Below are 20,993 nucleotides of genomic sequence, written 5' to 3' on the forward strand. Positions count from 1 at the left end.
ATAATAATAATAATAATAATAATAATAATAATAATAATAATAATAATAATAATAATTGGTTTTTTGGGGAAAGGAAATGGCGCAGTATCTGTCTCATATATCTTTGGACACCTGAACCACGATGTAAGGGAAGGGATAAAGGAGGGAGTGAAACAAGAAAGGAAGAATAGGTGCCGTAGTGGAGGGCTCCGGAATAATTTCGACCACCTGGGGATCTTTAACGTGCACTGACATCGCACAGCACACGGGCGCCTTAGCGTTTTTCCTCCATAAAAACGCAGCCGCCGCGGTCGGGTTCGAACCCGGGAACTCCGGATCAGTAGTCGAGCGCCCTAACCACTGAGCCACCGCGGCGGGGCGACGGCGAAGCGTAGGCCGCACTTTGCTCCTCTTCGGTTCCCATGGTAACGGCGCATGCTCGCAACTGGCCTCTCACTCTCGCTACAAGTGTAGCTCTCGCTACAAAACTGAGTGCTACTCCAAGTGTAAAAGTGCCCAACAGCATACAAATCGTATATCATACTGATCATAAAGCAGCCGTAACGTAAAAAAATTTAAAAGGAAGAAATCTTTAAAACACAATAAAAGTAGGGGAATAAAAAAGTAAAAATAAAACAAAACAATTTAAGTCTACAAAAATATGAAAGAGAAAAATATATAAAGAAATTAGAAGTTAAAAATGAAAAAAAATAAAAATTAAGAAGTATATGAAACCATATAGTTATAAAAATGAAAAAAAAATCATAAGAAATAAAAATAAACGGCATCGCAAATACATCGGCAGCGTTTGGTTGAACTATTCGAGAAATTAAGGGTGCAAGGCAATCCAGAGTTGCACCGACCTTTCGAGAAGTGGCGGCTCACGATGTGTCGGACCTCGCGAACAACAATTCGGTGGCGTGTACTACATATGCGAACCGGCTCTTCGACATCATCAACATCTCGAAGGATAAGATCGTCTCCCCGTTGAAACCGTACTACGTGGTCGACTTTTTCAAGCGAGTCTAATTTCAGCACAGAGGCAGTCCGCACGTCCGAGTGATGTCGCAATGGGTAATTGGGTGTCGTTTTACGGCTTCGCTGTCTAACCGCCTTCACAGATTAGATCCACACTTTTTAAGGCGAAATTCTTTATTGGCTCATCGTTGGCCGACCGTCCCTCCGTCCGCGAAATCTGTCACACTATAGATGTCAATCATCGTAGTGACATCATCAATGGCGTAATTGCTATAACACATATATTCTTAGCAGTAACTAAGGAATGGGTAATTAGTAATTAGTTGTTAGTAAGTAGCTAGCCATTCATTAGTCTTTATTAAAATTTTAAAAAGGAGTTTAAAAATATGAACAATATTTAAAAATATAGAAATTTACACAAAACAAAACAAAAAAGTAAAAAATTAATAGAAAATTTAAAAACGCAATGGCTACTGGCGCCGTGGAAAACAAACCAGCATTCTACAAATTTCCATGCTTTCGCATTCCTCCACATTACCATACTTAAGTGCTGTCAGACATTTTTTGGTTTGAAATCTAATTTAGTATTGTAGGTATCTGATTCGGGATAACAAATTGCCGTTCTTAGATGAACGCAATGTTCTGGATAAATCTCCTGAGGTACAAATTAAAACATGGAATGAAGACAGACGGAAAAAGGTGGACCCCCTAGAACACCTAAGTGGGCCCCTCAACATGGCATGCGGACACCAGCGCTTCGGCAATCAGCTCGAACGGCGCTGCACAGTGATGCAAAGTTGGCTTTCTCCGACTCTCCGAAAGTCATGTTAGGGTAATGCTGGCTTGTGCCCCAGTAAAACTTGCTGATTGATTAAACCTGATAAATAAGTTGGTGATGTAGAGTGGGTACGCTGTTCTGCCACGCAAACACAGCGAGCGTTAAGAATGACGAGAATATGGATCTGTGAAGACGGACCTGCCGCAATGACCACACGAACTAGCGCTCGCCCACAACGAAAACAGCTCACCACGATCGCACAGTTGTGATGGCGTAAGTAAAAATTCCCTCAATGATCGGTAAATCATGACAACACCTTAATACAGAGCCTCAGAAAAAAGAAAAGCATTTGAGTTGAAAACAGAACCAATGATCCCGGGTTCGAACCCGACAGCGGTGGCTGCGTTGTTATGGAGGCAAAACGCTAAGAGAGAGAGAGAAAATCTATTGTTGGAGAGGAAGTCGGGGCACGCCCCTGGGTCTCCGCACGACCCCACTGCACTCAGGTGTTTATGTCCCTAAGGTCCATAACACTGGCAGCCCGGCCGGTGGCGATTGTGTGCACGGCCGGGTCCTCCGAGCGCAGCAGGGTCTCCCAGTCCTCCCAGGTCTTGAGGTCCTTTAGGCCGCGCGGGGGAGGGTCCGCCGGGCAGAGGGAGAGGATGTGGAGGGAAGAGGCGAATGGTTCTGGGCACAAGGTGCAGGCAGGAGTGGGGAAGGAGGGGTGATAGTGTGCTAGGGTCAGTGGTGAGGGGAGTGTGTGTGTCGGTAGTTTGCGCCAGAGTGTTGCGTGTTTGATATCTAGGGAGGGGTGGGGCGGGGGGTAGAGCTGGCGCGAGGCTCTGTAGGCCTGCGTCATCTCGCTGAACGAGTGCATTCGCTCCCTCGCGAATCCCCGATCCGAGGCCACCTAAACCCGGTTTAAAGAACCTCGGGCTAAAAGGTTGGCGGCCTCGTTTCCGGGATTCCCGGAGTGCGCAGGCACCCATATAAGTTCTACATGGCGGGGTGGGGGTGCATCGGGCGAGCCCAGTATGCCAAAAGCATGGATGTGGACTCGGCCTCGCGCGAAATTTAGAATTGCAGTTTTAGAGTCTGTTAAAATGTACTGGGCTTCCGTGCGGGTGATGGCAATTGCGATGGCGGCTTCCTCTGCAGCCTCTGGGATGGTGTCAGGGGGGAGAGGTAGTGTGAGGAGGGCGGATGAAGAGCAGTCCACCACGGCTGCGGTTGCTTCGTCACCCGTGCAGGAGGCGTCCACCCATAAGGCGTCCGGCTTGGAGCCGTACACTTGGTGGAGTACCTTCGCACGGGCTCTGCGGCACTGCTAATGGTGGGAGGGGTGCATATTTTTTGGCAGTGGCTTGATGACCAGCTCTCGGTGAAGGGATCGAGGAATAGGGAGGAGGGTTGGGTCGTTGGCAGGTATTCTGATTACGAGGTAGTCCAGGATATACCGGCCAGTGGAGGTTTGTGTAAGCCTTATGTATTGGGCCTGACGATGGGTCTCCACGAGTTACCCGATCGTGTTGTGGAGGCCCAGGCCTAGTAATCTGTCTGTGGGGGTGTTGAGGGGAAGATGAAGTGCGACTTTGAATGTCTTGCGGATCAAGGCATCCAAAGTATTTTTGTCGTGTTTGGATAGTTCTAGGTATTGGGTAGTGTAGAGCACACGGCTGAGGACAAAGGAATGAATGAGGCGACAGAGGTCGCGCTCCTTCGTGCCTCTATGATGGCCCTAAACTGCAGATGAGATGCGATATCGCGCCTGCAACCTTCTTGAGTTTCTTGAGGGTGGTGGTGTTTTTGCCATCGTTCTAGATGTGCAGGCCCAATACGCGGAGGGTGTCAGCCTCCGGTACCGGGTCCCTATTCAGTTCGATGGCTATGGGGGAGCGGGGGGAGCGTTGGTTCTGAGGAGCAGTTCGGACTTCTCTGGGGAACAAGACAGTCCGATGTTCACTGCATAAGTTTGCGTGTGGGTGGCTGCTTCCTGTAAGGTGTTCTCTATGTCGCCGTCACTGCCGTGGGTAGTCCACAGCGTGATGTCGTCGGCATAAATAGTTTGCTTAAGGTGGGGGATAGCTGCCAATTTTCGGGCGAGGGGGATGAGGGTGATGTTAAAGAGGAAGGGGGAGAGGACGGACCCTTGAGGGGTTCCGATACTCTGAAGCGTGTAGGAGGGAGAAGAGAGAGGTCCAAAATGTATCTCAGCCGTGCGGTCAGTGAGGAATGCTTGAATGTAGGCGTACGTGCGCGCACCCACATTCAATGGAGATAGGGAAGTCATGATCGCCTGATGTTCGATGCGATCAAAAGCTTTGGAGAGATCCAAAGCTAAGACTGCCCTCGTGTGACCAGACAGAAGCGGGTCGAAAATTTCATGTGTGAGTTGCAGCATGGCGTCCTGTGCGGTTAAATGGGGCGGAATCCCACTATGCTATGCGGGTATAGATTGTCCGCCATGTGCGTTGTGAGTCTTGCTAACACAACATGCTCGAAGAGCTTTCCGAGGCATGAGGTTTGCGAAATCAGGCTAAGGTTTTGAAGTGTAAGTGTTTTGTTGGGTTTGGGTATGAATATTACCTTCGCGTGGCGCCAGGACTGCGGGAGGATACCCTCCCTCCAGCACTGGTTGAAGTATTGCGTAATTTGGGTGATCGATTGGTCGTCCAGATTACGGAACATGGAGTTTGTGATTTTGTCTGCACCAGGTGCGGAGTTGGTTCGGAGAGTCAGGAGGGCCGCTCTGACTTCCGTCTCAGTGATGTCTGTGTCGAGTGTTGGATTGGCTGGTCCTGTGTAGGTGGGTAGAGGTGTGGGGGCACCCGGAGAGGTGTATGTGTTCTGAAGTGTGTTTATGAGGGCCCCGGGATCGTCAATATGCTGGTGTGTGAGGCGTGTCACGTGGTGTTGTGTTGATGATTGGGGTTTGTGGGGTCGATGAGCGGTCGGAGGAGTTGCCATGCTCGTTTGCTGGACAGGTTTCCGGCGATGCCGTCACATATCTGTCCCCAGTTGGATCGGCAGAGCTCCTCCGAGTGTTGTCGGATTTTTGTCTGCAGCGCGGCCAGCCGCTTTTTAAGTGTCTTGTTATATTTATTGCCTTTCCAGCGTTCCAGGAGGCTGTGATAAGCCTCCCAGAGGGGGGCTAGGTGTGTGTCCAGGGTAGGGGTTTCGGTGGTCGTTTCAATGTGTTGCGTGTTGTGAACGTCATGCTTGAGTGATTGCACCCAGGCGTCGATCTCTGTGATAGGAGTGTCTGGGTGGGCGGTGCGTGCAGCGCGAAGTGCGTCCCAGTTAACCAGTTTATGTGTTGTATAGGAGTGACGGGTTGGTTTGTACGGGACAGTGATTTGTATAATGTAATGATCACTGCCCAATGTATGTTGAGTTCTGTTCCAGGTAACACCGCGGATGTAGCGGCTCTGCGTCAGGTCCGGACTGGTGTCCATGCTGACACTGTTGCCGATCCGCGTGGGCATTTGAAACGTGTTGTGAACAGTGAGCTGGAGGTTCTGCAGGAGCAGCCACAGCCTGCGACCTCGATGTGTCGTGGTTGTGTATCCCCAGTCAGTATGCTGACTGTTGAAGTCCCCACCAATTAATAGAGGATGTTTCCCTGCTAGGTGTTGTTGCTCTCGCAGAAGTGATTCTAACGAGGCCATCGGCTGGGACGGGGGGTGGTATATATTTGCTATAAAGATTGAAGGAAGTGTATGTGTGTTATGTATAAGTTCAGTGATCACGCAGGGTGTCTCAGGCGTGATGTGATGAGATTTATAGGTGAGGCTGCGGTGGATGAGTGTGGACGCCCTGGGTTTGCTAGTGGTGTCTGAGAGTGTAGATGTGTAGCTGGGGATGGTTGCCCGGTGTGCAGTCTCCTGGAGAAGAAGTATATGGGGAGTGGGCGTGAAGGTGGGAAGGAGAAGTTGCAGAGGTGCGCGTTTGGCCCGGAAACCGCGGCAGTTCCAAGTTAAAATAGGGAGAGAATTAGTGTTCCGCCCCGCCATATTAGAGAGTCGGGGGGTTGAGGACAGTAGTGAGACGAGTGTCAATTGGTATGTGTTCAGCGAAGAGGGTTGTTGCTTGCAGAGGTAGGGGGGAGGAGTGGAGGTGGTCTGAATGTTGGTGAAGCAATGGGTAAGGTTATGTTCCATGAGCTCCATCATCTTGGTAAGCATAGCGTCCATGCGCTGCTGAAGTTTTTCGGTGAGGGTGGCGGCAAGGTGATTGAATCTGGCCTCAAGGCGGGCGCCTAGTTCTTTTTTTTTGTGGTAAAATTTGGCATCCAGTACAGCGAATTTAGCGTCTATTTCTAGGGGTATGGGAGGCGGTGTGGCGTCTGAGGTGCGCTGCTTCTTTGCAGGAGGGGTGCTCGAAGTGTCTGTGGATGGGGATGTCGGGTTAACGAGAGGGGGTGCGGGTTGAGTAGGCAGAGAAGGGGTGGGGCTGCTTAAAAGGGAGGAGAGACGGCTTACCTCGTCGCGCAAGGCCCGGAGTTCCTGGTCTCCCGAATCTTCTTGGGAGGACTGGGGTGGCGGGGGATGACGGGTGGCGTTGCCGGAAACGCGGTCTGCCTAAGTGAGACGTGAGGTGTTTTTGCTGCTGTTCTGTCGGTTTCTGGAACATGACTGGGAAGCCGTCGAGCTGCGTCCGTTGGTTGTGCTTTGTTGATCACGGTGAGACAGCCGCGATTTAGACGGAGGAGAGAGAGCGTTCCTCGGGGACGCTAGTTTACGGCCCCGTGCTTTGCAGTTCCCAGTTCCGGTCATATGTGGGCCCCCACAGAGAATGCAGCTGGGGGTACATGATGGCACATCTTCTTTGGGATGGGATTTCCCGCAGCGGGGACATTTATGAGATCTTGGGTGGACACACACATCCGCCCGGTGGCCTGGGACGCGGCAATTCGTGCAGGCGTCTATATGCCCTCGGTACGGTGTACACCTGTGGAGGGATCCTCCATAAAGAATGGCGCGTGGCACAGGTCCAGCACGAAAGGTGACTAGAATGGAACGCGTGGGTGGCCCCATTCAGCGGGCGTCCACGATGGGGCTTCCGGGTTGCTGGTGATGAGGTCCTGGAGAAGAGCTGTCGGGGTCTCGTTCCAGTATGCATTGGAGATTACTCCGCGTACCGCTCCGTCCGGTGGCGCTATATAAGCTGCGACTGCGAAGTCCTTTGCTTGGTGTTGGATTTGGGTTATGCGAACCAGCGCGAGTGCGTCAGCTTGTAGGGGCGTGCTTACTGTGCACGTGTTGTTGACTGGGTGAACCCTGATTTGGGTACGCGTTGGTTCTTGAAGCTGGGACGCCGCTCGGAGGGTGGTTCTCGTAGTAGTCAGGGCGGAAGCAGGTTCAGCTGCAGCCCGCCTCGAGACCTGAAGATGATCTTGTAGTCAGCAGCCGGGAGCGGCGGCTGCTGCCGCGAACGCTGCGCAGCTGCGCGCGTTGCTTGCAGGTGCGACTTGTCAGGGCCTGCAGTATGTGAGATGGCGGCACCGCTTGCAGGCGCTGCGGTTTCCGGGCTTGTTGACGTACAGCGGTCCCTGGAGCGGGCAGGCACACTAAGGATGTGAGTCCAGTCCCTTGGGTCGTAGTCGCGGGGGTGAAGAATCTCTCCCTGCACGTGCACCTCCATGGTGGTGTGTTCACGGGGACGCGATCGCGAGCGAGTGCGGACATAGGAAGAGGATTCGTTGGCGCAGCGCGCTTGTAATCCAGGAAACGGCGCGCGCGCGCGCGAACGCTCAGGCCGGATGCTGGGAAGCGATTGCCGCCGAGATTGGAAGAAGTTTCAGCGGGAGCATGGAGAAACGCGACCGCTCTCCTCGGAGGTTCCAGGCGGTCTCTCGCAAAACGCTAAGGCACTCGTGTGCTGTGCGACGTCAGTGCAAGTAAAAGATCCCCAGGTGGTCGAAATTATTCCGGAGCCCTCCACTACGGCACCTCTTTCTTCCTTTCTTCACTCAGTCCCTCCTTTATCCCTTCCCTTAAGACGCGATTTAAGTGCCCGCCGAGATGTGAGGCAGATACTGCGCCATTTCAGTTTTCCAAAAACCAATTATTATTATTATTATTCCGCTGGGACTCGAACCTCTTTCCTTAGGTCGAGAGCCTTCATTGGAAGCCTCGACCACTGATGATCTCGTGTCGCACAAAAGGCGGTGTCGGCGTCGTTACACGAAAATCTCGGAATGAAAAAAATGCTGTGAAGATACGAGGGCTCGAAGAAGCCAGGTCTTTCAGAATGCGAGCCGAGCACGCGCAGAACATGCTACGAAGGCTCTTTTTATCATTGCACAGAAAGAAGTGCCAAAAAAGAAAATCAATGCCACAAAAGCAAAATCAAAGAATGCTTACGCAATACCCCTGCACAACCCCACCTTCCAAAACATCACAAGTCTGGGAGGCACACGCCTGCATTCAGATAGGGGAGCCAGCTAGGCGGCTCTCACAGGGCAGCATATGCTCTCCGCACGAAAGCCCATTGTTCACGAAACAATTAATTCGACGACTGTGGTGATTCGGCGTGGCGGTCCATCATGCGACTCTTCCAAAGACTAACTAGTCCAAGCAGCATAAAGAGAACATATGGCACAACACAGTTTTTCTCCAGAGGCAAAAAAAGGATACTGCAGGGTGTGATGTCTGTGCCCGTCTTAGTTGTTCTTTGTAATATGTCCCCGAGGAACATTGGATCAATGCACCGGATAAAACAATGGTCAATTGTCTGTGAAGTACTGCACAGATTGCAGTTCATCGACCATGGCGCAAGCATCTCCTTATCATGAAACCATGCCTTCACAGGCAGCGTGGATGTGTGCAGTTTAGAGAAGAATGTTTATGCACCAGAATAAATACACATTCGCCTACACGTTTTAAAACGCTGGTTCAAGGAACTCCAGAAAATCTTGCCGATATAACGGTACAGGAAACTAATAAACAACATAAACAACATAAAGCAACATAAGGCCGTCCGGGGAGGCTATAGAGGTAGCCTAAAGAAAAACGCACAGTGAAGAAATAGAAGGTGCCAGCAATTTCCTTAAGGAATCCCCATAAAGGGTTCTCACGAGTGTGCCCAGTCGGTGCGAACAGGAAAGGCCAATGAGCACTGAGACGCGTGATAAGCACAGCTACTAAAGAAGGGTGCTTTGTCGATTTGAAACAGAAAAAGAGTAGAAACAAGCTAATCCACGAATAAGTGAACAAGGCCTATTCCACCAGACTCTAGGGAAGAAATAGGTTATCGCGACGCATGGGCTCCCATTGGGAACGCCATACGAAGGTAGCAACTATACTGTGCATTACCTGCACTTTCTTCCTCGCACAGTGGAGAACTTGCAACACATAGGCAAATTTTGCAAAAAAAAATAAATATTGCAAACTTGAGCTCGAGCAAACAATGGTAGTTCCCTACCCATCCAAGCGTGGGTTTGTCGCCTCATGGAGACTATCTGTGAATCTCAGTAGGCGCCACTGTTGCGAATTTGGTGAAGAGGAACCCCTAGGTAGTGAACAGTCCCACAGTCCCAGCTTATGCCACCATAATGACCTGTCGTTGAACCCCAATGGCCCAACCAAACCCCTTGAATTTATGTAGATTAAGATCTGTACCTCATACCTCACACAACTGTTCAGTAAAATGTAATGCCTCAAGCACACTCTTTTTTCACAGCAAAAGAGGGCGACAGCACCTACGTAGGCTAAAATTTTAATTTCACATTGCGCCAGAGAGAAACCACGGATTGTTTCGCTGTTAATAATACGGAGGAAAAGGGGTTTAATATAAAGGGCATACAACAAACGCGATAATGGACAGCCTTAGCGAAACAATAATTTCAATGGAATAGCTTTAATTAGTTCTTGGCTAACAATTAGCATTGTATAGGACTCCTTGTAGCACATTCTTATGCCCCTAAGCAAAACATCTCCAATATCTGCATGCTCTAAGACCGCCAACATGAAATCATGACGAACTTTATCAAATGCCTTGGCAAGGTCAATCTGAATTAGAGCTACTTGTGCGGTCTCATCTGATACTGTCTCCAATACTGAATGTGCAATATGAATATGGGTTTGGATGCTGCGACCACTGATACCGCATTCCTGATGCGTGCCTATTAAATCAGCGACAGCCAGCTTCAAACGGTTGCAAAGAACTTTTGCAGAAAGTTTGTAGTCTTCATTGCAGCGGAAAATTGGACGATATCGCGCAATTGTTCTCAACCGATTTGAATATGTTTTTTGGAATTTAATGGTATGCCCAGAGTAGAAAAGGGGGGCGGAAAACCAATATCATAGGAAGCCTGGAAAACGTCCACCAAGACAGGTGCTAGGCAACTGGAAAACGTTTTACAGAACTCGCTAGTAATACCTAGAGTAAATAAATAAAAAAATATTATTTAGTGACTCTAGTAATACCACCTGGCCCAGGAGATTTCTGAGCCATTAAGGCAGAAATGGCAGATTTAATTTCGTCCAAAGTGATACGACCCTCTGCTACCGCACGCTGCTCATCGTCAAGTCGAGGAAAGGCTTCGAATAAGCGACTGTAATCTGATCACACATTTATTCCCACATAACCCTCAAACAGCTTCCGATAATAGTAAAAAAAGGACCAATAATACCAGGACTGTATGTGCAATCACCATGCTTAAATTTCAATATTTCTATAGCAAGAACAGTTGCCTTTCATCACTCAGGGCCCGACGAGATGGTTGCTCATCCAAAAACCTACGCGTCCTAGACTTTACGAATGCCCCCATGTATATTTTGGTTTCAAACTGCTGAAGCTCTGCTTTTGCGGCAGTGATATGTTCTACACAGGCACCTGGGCTAATCTGCTCTAAATCATGTAGCCCAACCAAAGTACGGCCTAGCTCTCGAAGGTGATGTCTCTTCAGAAACGCAATTCTTGCTGAGGCCTCAATTTCGGCTTCGGAATAATTTCGACCACCTGGGGATCCTTAACGTGTCAGTGCACGTTAAAGATCCCCAGGTGGTCGAAATTATTCCGAAGCCCTCCACTACGGCCCCTATTTCTCTCTTCTTTCACTTCCTTCTTTATCCCTTCCCTTACGGCGCGGTTCAGGTGTCCAACGATATATGAGACAGATACTGTGCCATTTCCTTTCCACCAAAAACCAATTATTATTATGAGGCCTCAATAGACAGTTTTTACTTCTTGTTGAAATAAGTCCCTTTTTGCAAAACTGAGAGTTCACCGCGTGACCATGTGTCCTTCAAGCAAATAGATAGAGCACGTTTGAAGATTTTATCTGAGAGCAGGCAGGTGTTCAGCTTCCACAGCTCTCATCGAGGATGGAGTATGCGCCGACTGTACCTCCCTATCTGAAGAGAAACCATGCAGTGATTACTGAAGAATATGGACCGCACCCAGTAACCAAAAACGCTGGATAACATGTCTGCTGAAACTTAAAATCTGTCAAGCCGGGCATTAGAGGGGCGGTGAAAATGAGTGAAATTAATGTTATGTCCCTTATCTTGCCAACATCCACCACGTTGTATGTGCATGCCAAATCAGTAAGCAAAGGATCAGTAGGTTCATAACGCTTACTTAACACTCGTCGGTCTTCATCCCTACAGATACATTTGAAACCACCCAAGAGCATAACTTTACGATCCGTGCACAAATGGTCGACTAGTGACAGGAAAAATAGCCTATCACGCTGGTTTACAGCAGCATAAACAAACATAAGTGCCCACAGTACACTCTAAATTGCAAGGTAAGATCAGATAATCGCCCGTCATCACCTGTGCGATATGACATGGTAACAAAGCCCAGTGTGTTGGCCAGGAATAGCATGCACCCACCTGATAAGCCTCTCCAGTGACTAACGATACTATTGAATTCTGACAAAAAGGCTCGACAGCAGCTTCAATCTCCTCATCACAGGCCAGCTTGGTTTCCTGGATGGCTGCCACACTCACACCCCAATTCTTTAAAAGGTTCTGTAACTGTGGCTGCCTTCGATGGTTACGCAAACACCTGTTAAGGGACGCTACGAAGGCTCGTCGGTTCCAGCTGAACAAAAGTGGACCTAGTGGCGTTTGACTTCCTGAAGTGTCTTTGTGTATTGATGGGCACATTAATAATTACAAGTATAAAAATTTTGAACTAGTACCTGTTCAATTTACTTGAAGTTTTTCAAAATGAGAGACAAAGAGACAGACCGGATAACAAACGCGTTTTATTCTATAAAGCATTTCAATTCACTGCCGTGAGCGGTAAATTCACTGGAAAAAATTGGCTCTGGGACGCACCGCACATTATGTTGTAGCGATGAAAGTAAATTATAATAGCTTGCGCTAAGGTATGATAGGTGGTGTTATGACCTCGTTCGGTTGATCAAAATTAATAATAATAATTGGTTTTTGGGGGAAAGGAAATGGCGCAGTATCTGTCTCATATATCGTTGGACACCTTAACCGCGCCGTAATGGAGGGAATAAAGGAGGGAGTGAAAGAAGGCAGGAAGAAAGAGGTGCCGTAGTGGAGGGCTCCGGAATAATTTCGACCACCTGGGGATCTCTAACGTGCACTGACATCGCACAGCACACGGGCGCCTTAGCGTTTTTCCTCCATAAAAACGCAGCCGCCGCGGTCGGGTTCGAACCCGGCCGCGGCGTTTGCGGTTTATTTTATCAAAATTAAAAATGGGTTTTTGGTGAAAGGAATTGGCACAGTATCTGTCTCACATATCGGCCGACACCTGACTCAAGCTGCAGTAAGGGAATAGATACAGACACGGAGTGAAAGAAGAAAGGAAGAAAGAGGTGCCGTAGTGGAGGGCTCAGGAATAATTTTCACCACGTGGGGATCTTTATTGTGCACTGACATCGAACAGCACACGGGTACATTTGCGTTTCGCATGTATCGAAACACGGCCGCCGCGGTCTTGTTCGAACCCGGGAACTCCGGATCAGTAGTTGACCGCCCTAACCAATGAGCCACCACGGTGGGTCAACTGAGAAAAAAATTAATGTGGATTAGCCCAAATAACCAAGGATATACAAAGCGAAAGCGAGATTGAGGTCTCCACTGACCCTCGGAGCCGGTTGTGCGCCTTTCCTTTCGTGAAAATGAAAGGTGTTTAGAAAGTTGTCAATGCCAATGAACTCTATGAACGCCGTCGGCTCACTTGGTTTGTTTGGTTTTTCAGGAAAGGAAATGGCACAGTAACCTTATCACATATCTCGGTGGACACCCGAACCACGCCGTAAAGGAAGGAATAAAGTAGGGAGAGAAAGAGGAAATAATAATAATAATTGGTTTTTTGGGGGAAAGGAAATGGTGCATTATCTCATATACCGTTGGACACCTGAACCGCGCCGTAAGGGAAGGGATAAAGGAGGGAGTGAAAGAAGAAAGGAAGAAAAGGTGCAGTAGGGGAGCGCTCCGGAAGATTTTTGACCACCTGGGGATCTTTAACGTGCACTGACATCGCACAGCACACGGGCGCCTTAGCGTTTTGCGTCCATAAAAACGCAGCCGCCGCGGTCGGGTTCGAACCCGGGTACTCCGGATCAGCGTCGAGCGCTCTTACCACTGAGCCACCGCGGCGGGTCCGGAAAGAGGAAAGAGGAAACTGGAAATTGAAAGGTGTATTTTGAGGCTTCATAAAAATGCAGCCATTGCGGTCTCTTCGCCCAGCAGTCCGGACCCCGTAGAGTATCTGTTACGGGTCCAATTTGAACTTATTTTTGGAAATGTGGCGGAGAGTTTGAAGGATACTTCACTCCCGCCACCGGTTGGCCCGGTATTGCACTGCCTCCGGGATCGGCCTTGTCTTTAGCGCGTCTTTACTATCCTGTCTTTCTTTCCCATCTTTCAACTCTCCTACTATCTGCACGTGGTAGCGATTGTGGCTCGGCTTGAGCCAGTGGGCACGCCTGTGCACTTTTCTTTCTTCCTGGCAACAACTTCTCTTTCTCTCTCTCTTGGCGTTTTGCCTCCATAAAGACCGCGGGGGCTGTGTTTTTATGGAGGCAAAACGCTAAGGCGCCCGTGTGCTGTGCGATGTCAGTGCACGTTAAAGATCCCCAGGTTGTCGAAATTATTTCGGAGCCATCAAATACGGGCACCTCTTTCTTCCTTCGTTCTTTCACTCCCTCCTTTATCTTTTCCCTCACGCCGCGGTTCTGATGTCCAACGATATATGAGACAGATACTGCGCCATTTCCTTTCCCCAAAAAACCAATTATTATTATTATTATTATTCGCCATCGCCGCGGCCACGCTAGCTTCACCGTCGAACCTGAGCGTGACGTCACGCGGATGAGCAGTTGTGCGCATACGCCGATACCATGGTAACCAATAATTATTATTTGAAGAAAGGCTCTGCGCTGCGTATTGGCGGAAAACCTGTGGCTCGGTGCTACTAGTGGCGCAATTGCAGTAGTGACTAGGGAGCGAGAGAGAGAGAGAGAGAAATTTGGCAGTGGCTTAGCTCGGCTATACCAGGATATACGTAGCGAAAACTAAGGTATAGAATGGGTAGCATTGGTTAATCTTGATTGCAAGGCCAGGTTAGTTTGGTTGCCTAGCTGTGTTGTTGTCGCAATAAAGACACAACTGTGACTACCGCACACGCGAGCTCTCCTCTCAATCTTCCAACATGTTATCAGGCATGCGACTCAGCTGGCGAAGCGAGCCGAAGGTGAGCGCAACGAGGAACGCTGTGTGACGTCATACCAAACGGCGGCGGTGGCGAGCCACGCGTTGTGACGTCATGCCAGATGTCACGGCGACCACGCAAAGCACAGCAACCGTCTCATATATATCGATGGACACCCGAATCGCGCCATAAAGAAAGGGATGAAGAAGGGAGGAAAAGAAGAAAGAGAGAACTGAAAATCGAAAGTTGCATTTTGAGGAAATGCGCTGCGCTGCGCAGTGGCAGAACACCTGCGGCTCGGTGCTGCTAGTGGCGCATGCGCAGTTGTGACTAGGGAGCGCGAGAGAGAAATGCTCCGTGTGTAGTCACTGCTCCTCGCTCATGCGCATCAGGGCTTTCCAGGAATCACGCGAAACTGCTCAACCTGCGCCCAGTAAAGCTTTTGCTTTGAAAAGAAATTGTCAATTGGTTTCTTGGGGAAAAGAAATGCGCAGTATCTGTCTCACATCTCGGCCGACACCTGAACCGCGCCGAAAGGCAAGCGATAGAGGGGGGACTGAAAGAAAAGAATAAAAAGGTGCCGTATTGGAGGGCTCCGGAATAATTTCAACCTCCTGGGGATCTTTAAAGTACGCGGACATCGCAAAGCACATGGGCGGATTTGCGTGTTGGTTTGGGTTTTGTGGAGTTCTGCGTTCAAAGTGCCTCAGGCAATGAAAGATGCCGCAATGGTGGGTTTCGGTAATTTAGTGCCCTGGGGTTCTTTAACCTGCACCGACATCGCACAGGGGTTGTGGATTTGAATTTGGAGGATAGGCAGACGCTACCTTAGAAGACGTGAACTGGCCCGAACGCCGAGCCCGGTGATAACAAAATGGTTTGACCCCTGCGGGCGGCAGCGTGGGTGCATCCATTCGTGACCTCTTCGGGCTTCAGACAAGCAGGCAGTGGTGTCCGGACCTATGTGTGTGACGTTGTGTGTGCGGGTGTCAACCACTGCCGGTACCAGCAGCGTATATCTGCCTGATGGGTGCATATTATACACGGATGCATCACATTCTGCAGAGAGGGGAGTTACTGCTGTGTATAATTCATCTCATTCGCATCTCAACTCTCGCGCGACGTATGCTGCAGATACGTGTATTCCCCTGGCATTGAAACTTCAAGCCAATTATAATGCCATTGCTTCCCTTCCGCTCGCTCCAAGATACAATACAGTTCATAATTACACCGACTCCCGCGCCGCCCTTAAACAGCTTAAGGTTGTTCGACGGACATTCCAGATTTCAAATCAATTCATGTACTCTGCGCAAAGTATCCATGTCCTGTGCGCATACACTGGATTCGCGGCCATGCCCAGGATCCACATAACATTCAAGCAGATGCTATGACTCATCTTCATACATCAGACGATCCGCCACTTTCCCCTCTTCTCCCAGATCCGTTCCTGTCCCATGTTTTCGATTCCGAAGTCCTGCGCCAGCGAATACGCGCTGTAATTCCTCCGTGCTCGCACCCTCTCCGCCGTAGTCTTACTCGGCAGGAGGAGGTATTCGTGCGCCGGATTCGGGCAGGGGCGGCTCTGACACCATGTGTCCGTCATCGGTGGCGTGCCAAAAATCTGCCAGCACCTGACAGGTGCCCTCACTGTAGCGCTGCACTGGACATTTGTGATGAGCGGCACTTGTGAAAGTGCCCAGCGACGACTGCTAGAAGAAAACGGCTAATCAGGGAGGTGGGCCTGCGGTGGAACTTCGAAAGTGACTACATGAAGTGGACTATAAACAACCGTTTCGTTAGCAACCTCTGCGACTACCTCAGCGCAACGGGTCTTCACTCCTTCTTTTAACTTTCAATCCCGTCCTTCCTCCCTTCCTTTTCTTTTCAACTTATGCCTCATGGCACACTTCTCGAATAAAAAGAAAACGCTGCCATGTCATGGCACCCGTACCGCCCAAGCGCCTGTGATGTAAGCGTGCGTGTGCTGTTGTGGCCAACGAAGGCGACGCCAACGAGGACGGAGACCTCCATTACGGACAGAGAGAGAGGTTGTTGCCAGGAATAAAGAAAAGGAAAGTGCACAGGCCTGCCCACTGGCTCAAGCCGAGCCACAATCGCTACCACGTGCAGGTAGTAGGAGAGTTGAAAGATGGGATAGGAAGACAGGATAGTGAAGACGCGCTAAAGACAAGGCCGATCCCGGAGGTAGTGCAATACCGGGCCAACCGGTGGCGGGAGTGAAGCATCCTTCAAACTCTCCGCCACATTTCCAAAAATAAGTCCAATTGGACCGGTAACAGATACTCTACGGGGTCCGATACTACCCCTACGGACATTGTCTCATTCTTTTCACTACAAACTTCCTCCTTTCCCTCACGGCGTGGTGGAGGTGTCCACCGACATGTAACATAGTTACTGTGCATTTCCTTCCCCCTTAATCTACAATGACAATGGAGACGCACAACGGTCAATTCAGGGAGCAGCGTCACTGCAGCCCGTTCGTGATCTCTTCGGGATGGGGATGGGATATTTACAGATGCCTCCTAGAGACTCTAAGAGATTTGTCAAATGGGTAAGGCGTCACGCAAACTAGCGATGGCGTTCCGTGACTCTGTGGTTCAGTTAGGGAGTTAAGGGTGAGTGGGGCGGCGTTCTGATTTAATATCTGCTGCGGGTCTGATACGGACTCAAGATATTAATTTTATTTTTGTAGATATGGCGGTGTGCTTGAAACACTTCGGCACGGGTTGGCCCCGTAATGCGCTGCCTCCGGGATAGGCCCGGGTTATATTAGCGCGCCACGTCTTTTCTTTCACTCTTTGCACTCCTATCCTCTAACTCTCCTACTTTCAGCACATGGCAGGGATTTTGGCTCAGCTACAGCTAGTAGGCAGGCCGATGCACTGCCCTTTTCACTCTTCCTGTCCACAACAGCGAGCGAGCGAGCGGTTATGTGGGCTCAGTGGTTTCAGCGCTGGGCTACTAATCCGGAGTAGTGGGGTTTGAACCCGATCGCGGCAGCCGCTTTTCGATGGAAGCGAAACGCAAAGGACCCGCTGCGGTGGCTCAGTAGTTAGGCGCTCAGCTATATACTGATCCGGTGTACCCGGGTTTGACCCTGACCGCGGCGGCAGCGTTTCGATGGAGGCGAAACGCTAAGGTGCTAGTGTGCTATGTGATGTCAGTGCACGTTAGAGATCCCCGGGAGGTCAAATTTATTGATCAGCCCTCTACTATGGCACCTCTTTCTCCTATTCTTTCACTTCCTCTCTTATCCCTTCCCTTACGGCGCGGTTCAGGTGTCCTCCGAAATTTGAGATAGATACTGCGCCATTTCCTCTCCCCGAAAACCAATATTTATTTTCAAACGCAAAGGCGCCCCCGAGTCCTGTGTGATGTCAATGCACTTTAAAGATCGCCAGGTGGTCGAAATTATTCCGGAGCCGGAGGCTCCTCTACAGTTGATGTTTATGCCGGCTCCCAGGGAATCAGCGCATTCCCAAATAATGTTATCAAGAACCTTTCACCGCAAATTTAACATTAAGAATATTTTTCATCCCCGGTCTGTGTCAGCAAAACCCAGACTGGGCAGATTTAATTTCCAGCTTGTAACCGCCTCCAAATGCGCTCCTCAATATTGGAGAGAAACCGATCTTGGGGTGGAAATATCTTCCCATGTAATATACAGTGTTCGGTAAGTGCTTCAGTATCGATGGCAGATGCAGGGGCTAGCAAAAATATTTTCCTTCCTTTTTACTATTATTTTCAATAAAATCACTTCCACCACCTGTTCGTGATATGTAATGATACAATCTTTCATTCCGTTTAATTCGGGCTGCTCTACAGCCACTCGGTAGTAGAGATCTCGAGCGAGCGTGTGAGCAGCCTCGTTGCCAGGGACAGACTCGTGCGCAGGTATCCATATGATGAATGTCTTTTGATAAATTGTGTTTGTTGAGAGGATGCGTCTGGCTTCCTCCTAAATTCTACCTTTCGCAAAATTCTAGATTGCTGTTTTGGTGTCGCTAATTATTATGTATCCTCGGGTGCCGGGTCAAGTGAGCGCTATTGCAACTTTTCCGGCCAAAATTAGGCCTCGTCACGCACCAGAGATATAGTTCGTGATAAATCAAACCTACAAGTGTGTTTTATGCAGTAAACGTAAGCCACTGCTTAGTATTCGGTGTAGTTACATTAATCATTTTTGGTCTTGCTGTGCATGAAGGCACTGCTATGAAGAGCTCGTGCCATGTTAAGCGCGTTTTGGCGTCAGCGGCTTCTCTCTATTTCTAGCCTCAGCAGACCGCAACGGCAAACAAAGGCATGGTCATGTTGTTATACCTTAAATCCTAGCGTCCTGGTTTCCTTTCTAGTGCATACCCGAAAATTCACGGGGGCTCACCTTCAGCACTAAGGGCAGATAGATAGTCAGAATTTAGTTCGGTATTAGCATTGAAATTATCAAAAAGAGCGGGCTCTCATGGCGAACAGGAGTATTTTTGCAGATGAAACTTCGCCATTTCTAGAGAGAAGAATTAGATGCCTGAGTGGAGGCATTTTGATAATTTTCAGAAAGAAAAAGTTCGTTCGGCACCACATCATACATTGAAGCTGGCATTGAAGCTGAATTGATGCTGTCATAGAGTAATTTCTCCTTTCGGCAGCAAGGATCAACAAATAGCAAGCTGCACGCTGTTCGAATCGACATCGCCTTAGCAGTGCAGCCGGAACCAGAAATAGCATCCCACCTTTTAGACTCCGGTTAGCCTTTTAACAACAGCAGCTTAAAATGCGAACTGAAGGCTCCCGTTTGCTTCCAGGCATGAACACAGTCCTTACAAGCCTGCAATGAACTCCTCTTTCTCGAAAGCCGTCTGCAGATGGTCTACAGGCCAGATTTAAGCCTGTCTACAGAGATGGTCAGTAGTGAAGAGTTTTCGCCAGCGTTGTCAGGCAATGCTATATTAAAGCGTCTCTCTATTTTCTCTAGTCAACCATCCAAAAAGGGAGCTAGAAAAATAAAACCCTCTCTGAGCCAAAACTCTACATTGTATGAAAAACAGCACATGTACCGTTACCCGATCTTGCTGACAGAGAGTAGCTTCCGCCTCTTTATTGTAACCAAGATGGGACGAAAAAAGGCTCACCTGTTTTTCTTTCTTAATCAAGCCTACTCCTGGTTTCAAAGTCTGAGGTTTACTTTTGTTCCCTCAAAGGCAGCAGAAAGGCCCGTTGCCGCTATGTGAGAATCATTGTGCCTGTTGTGGGCGAAATAGACATGGTTGCTTGATCTTCTCTATATTTCCCTCTTTGGAACTGAGCAAGGCATAGTAAACTAGATTGAAAGACTGTGTGTTAGTCTTTCTCTTTGAAAGCATTGCAGCTCTCTGGAAACAAAACATTGCTCTTCACACAGCCTTTATTGTTTGCTTAAAAACAGCGGAATTGACAAAATTGAAGGAAACAAAATCTGGGAGAAATCTACAATAGATGCATACAGCATAAGCAAACACACCAAAACAAGCTTCATTGCGCATTTTGCCGATTTCGCACTATCAAACAGACGTCCTAAGCATCACACACACTTTGGATTTGCCTTAGCAAACATTCTTTTCATTGCCGCCATAAGCATCCGAGACAACATTGTAAGAAGAAGAAACAGGAAGGGAACGATGTGTAGAGTGAGTAAATGGCGGCAAGCCCAGAAATATTCAAAAAAGAATCGTTCTTGTTTGAGTTGCGCTTATAGGTGTACTTCTGAGGCATTACCTTGTTGTCATCGTGTCTCCGCCGCTTTGAAGGATGACTTCAAAGAAAGCACGCGCCCACACGCGGAGAAGAAACACGGTGCACCTGGAAAGTTCTGCGCATAAAATACGGTGAAGACCGGTGAGGCTGCTCGCAACAGAAGTTACGTTCCAGTGAGAAGAAAGTGTCTTTCTGTTTTTTCTTCGAATCTTTCCAAAGCCGCCGTGAAGCGGCGCCCCTTTTTGTGTTACGGGCAGAAACTGCAATTTTTGCCCCGTTTTTCTTTTCTGTTATACTTCTTGTTTCCTAAACTCCATTGACAAGCTGCGATTGCATTGGCTGCACGGTTTCCCCGTTCTCTGGGGAGCTGTCTCTCTTTATTGGCTCCCCGGAGGGGGCTCTACAGGTTTCCTTTGCTGGCGACTTGGCGATGCGATTGTTAGCTTAGCTTTCTGTTTTGAACATTTTTTATTGCGAATGGTTACTTCGACATTTCTGAACGCATATAAAGAATAAGATAGACAGGAGCTGTGCATCCATATGTGTCTATACTTTTCGTCACATTGAGTTAGCGCATTCATTGGGTAGCTGCTCATTCTGGAGTATCAATAAAGCACCACGTTCCCGATTTCAAGTGCTCAATACAAAATAAAGACTCGAAAGTTTAAAATGATAGAAATGGGGTGGCTGTCTCCGTATGCCGCTCGACAAAGTAAAAGATCGAGTTTCCAGTGAATGTACTATTGAACGATGCTCATATATCTTTAGCTTTTCAGATAATGACTTTGTTTCATCCCTCAAAGAACACAATATTTATTTGGAAGAATGTAGAAGAGCCTTCCTCGACGTCTGAATGAAAAATAGT

General features: G+C 48.8%; 2 pseudogenes; one reads left to right on the top strand and one right to left on the bottom strand.

Annotated features, from left to right (window-relative positions):
- The first annotated feature begins 13,402 nt into the window (after window positions 1-13,402).
- Window positions 13,403-13,556, top strand: LOC144111696 (U2 spliceosomal RNA; annotated as a pseudogene).
- Window positions 13,557-16,563: 3,007 nt separating this feature from the next.
- Window positions 16,564-16,719, bottom strand: LOC144111545 (U2 spliceosomal RNA; annotated as a pseudogene).
- Between the last annotated feature and the right edge of the window lie 4,274 nt (window positions 16,720-20,993).

The sequence above is a fragment of the Amblyomma americanum genome, chromosome 11, assembly GCF_052857255.1.
Source record: "Amblyomma americanum isolate KBUSLIRL-KWMA chromosome 11, ASM5285725v1, whole genome shotgun sequence".
NCBI classification, from domain to species: Eukaryota; Metazoa; Arthropoda; class Arachnida; order Ixodida; family Ixodidae; genus Amblyomma; species Amblyomma americanum.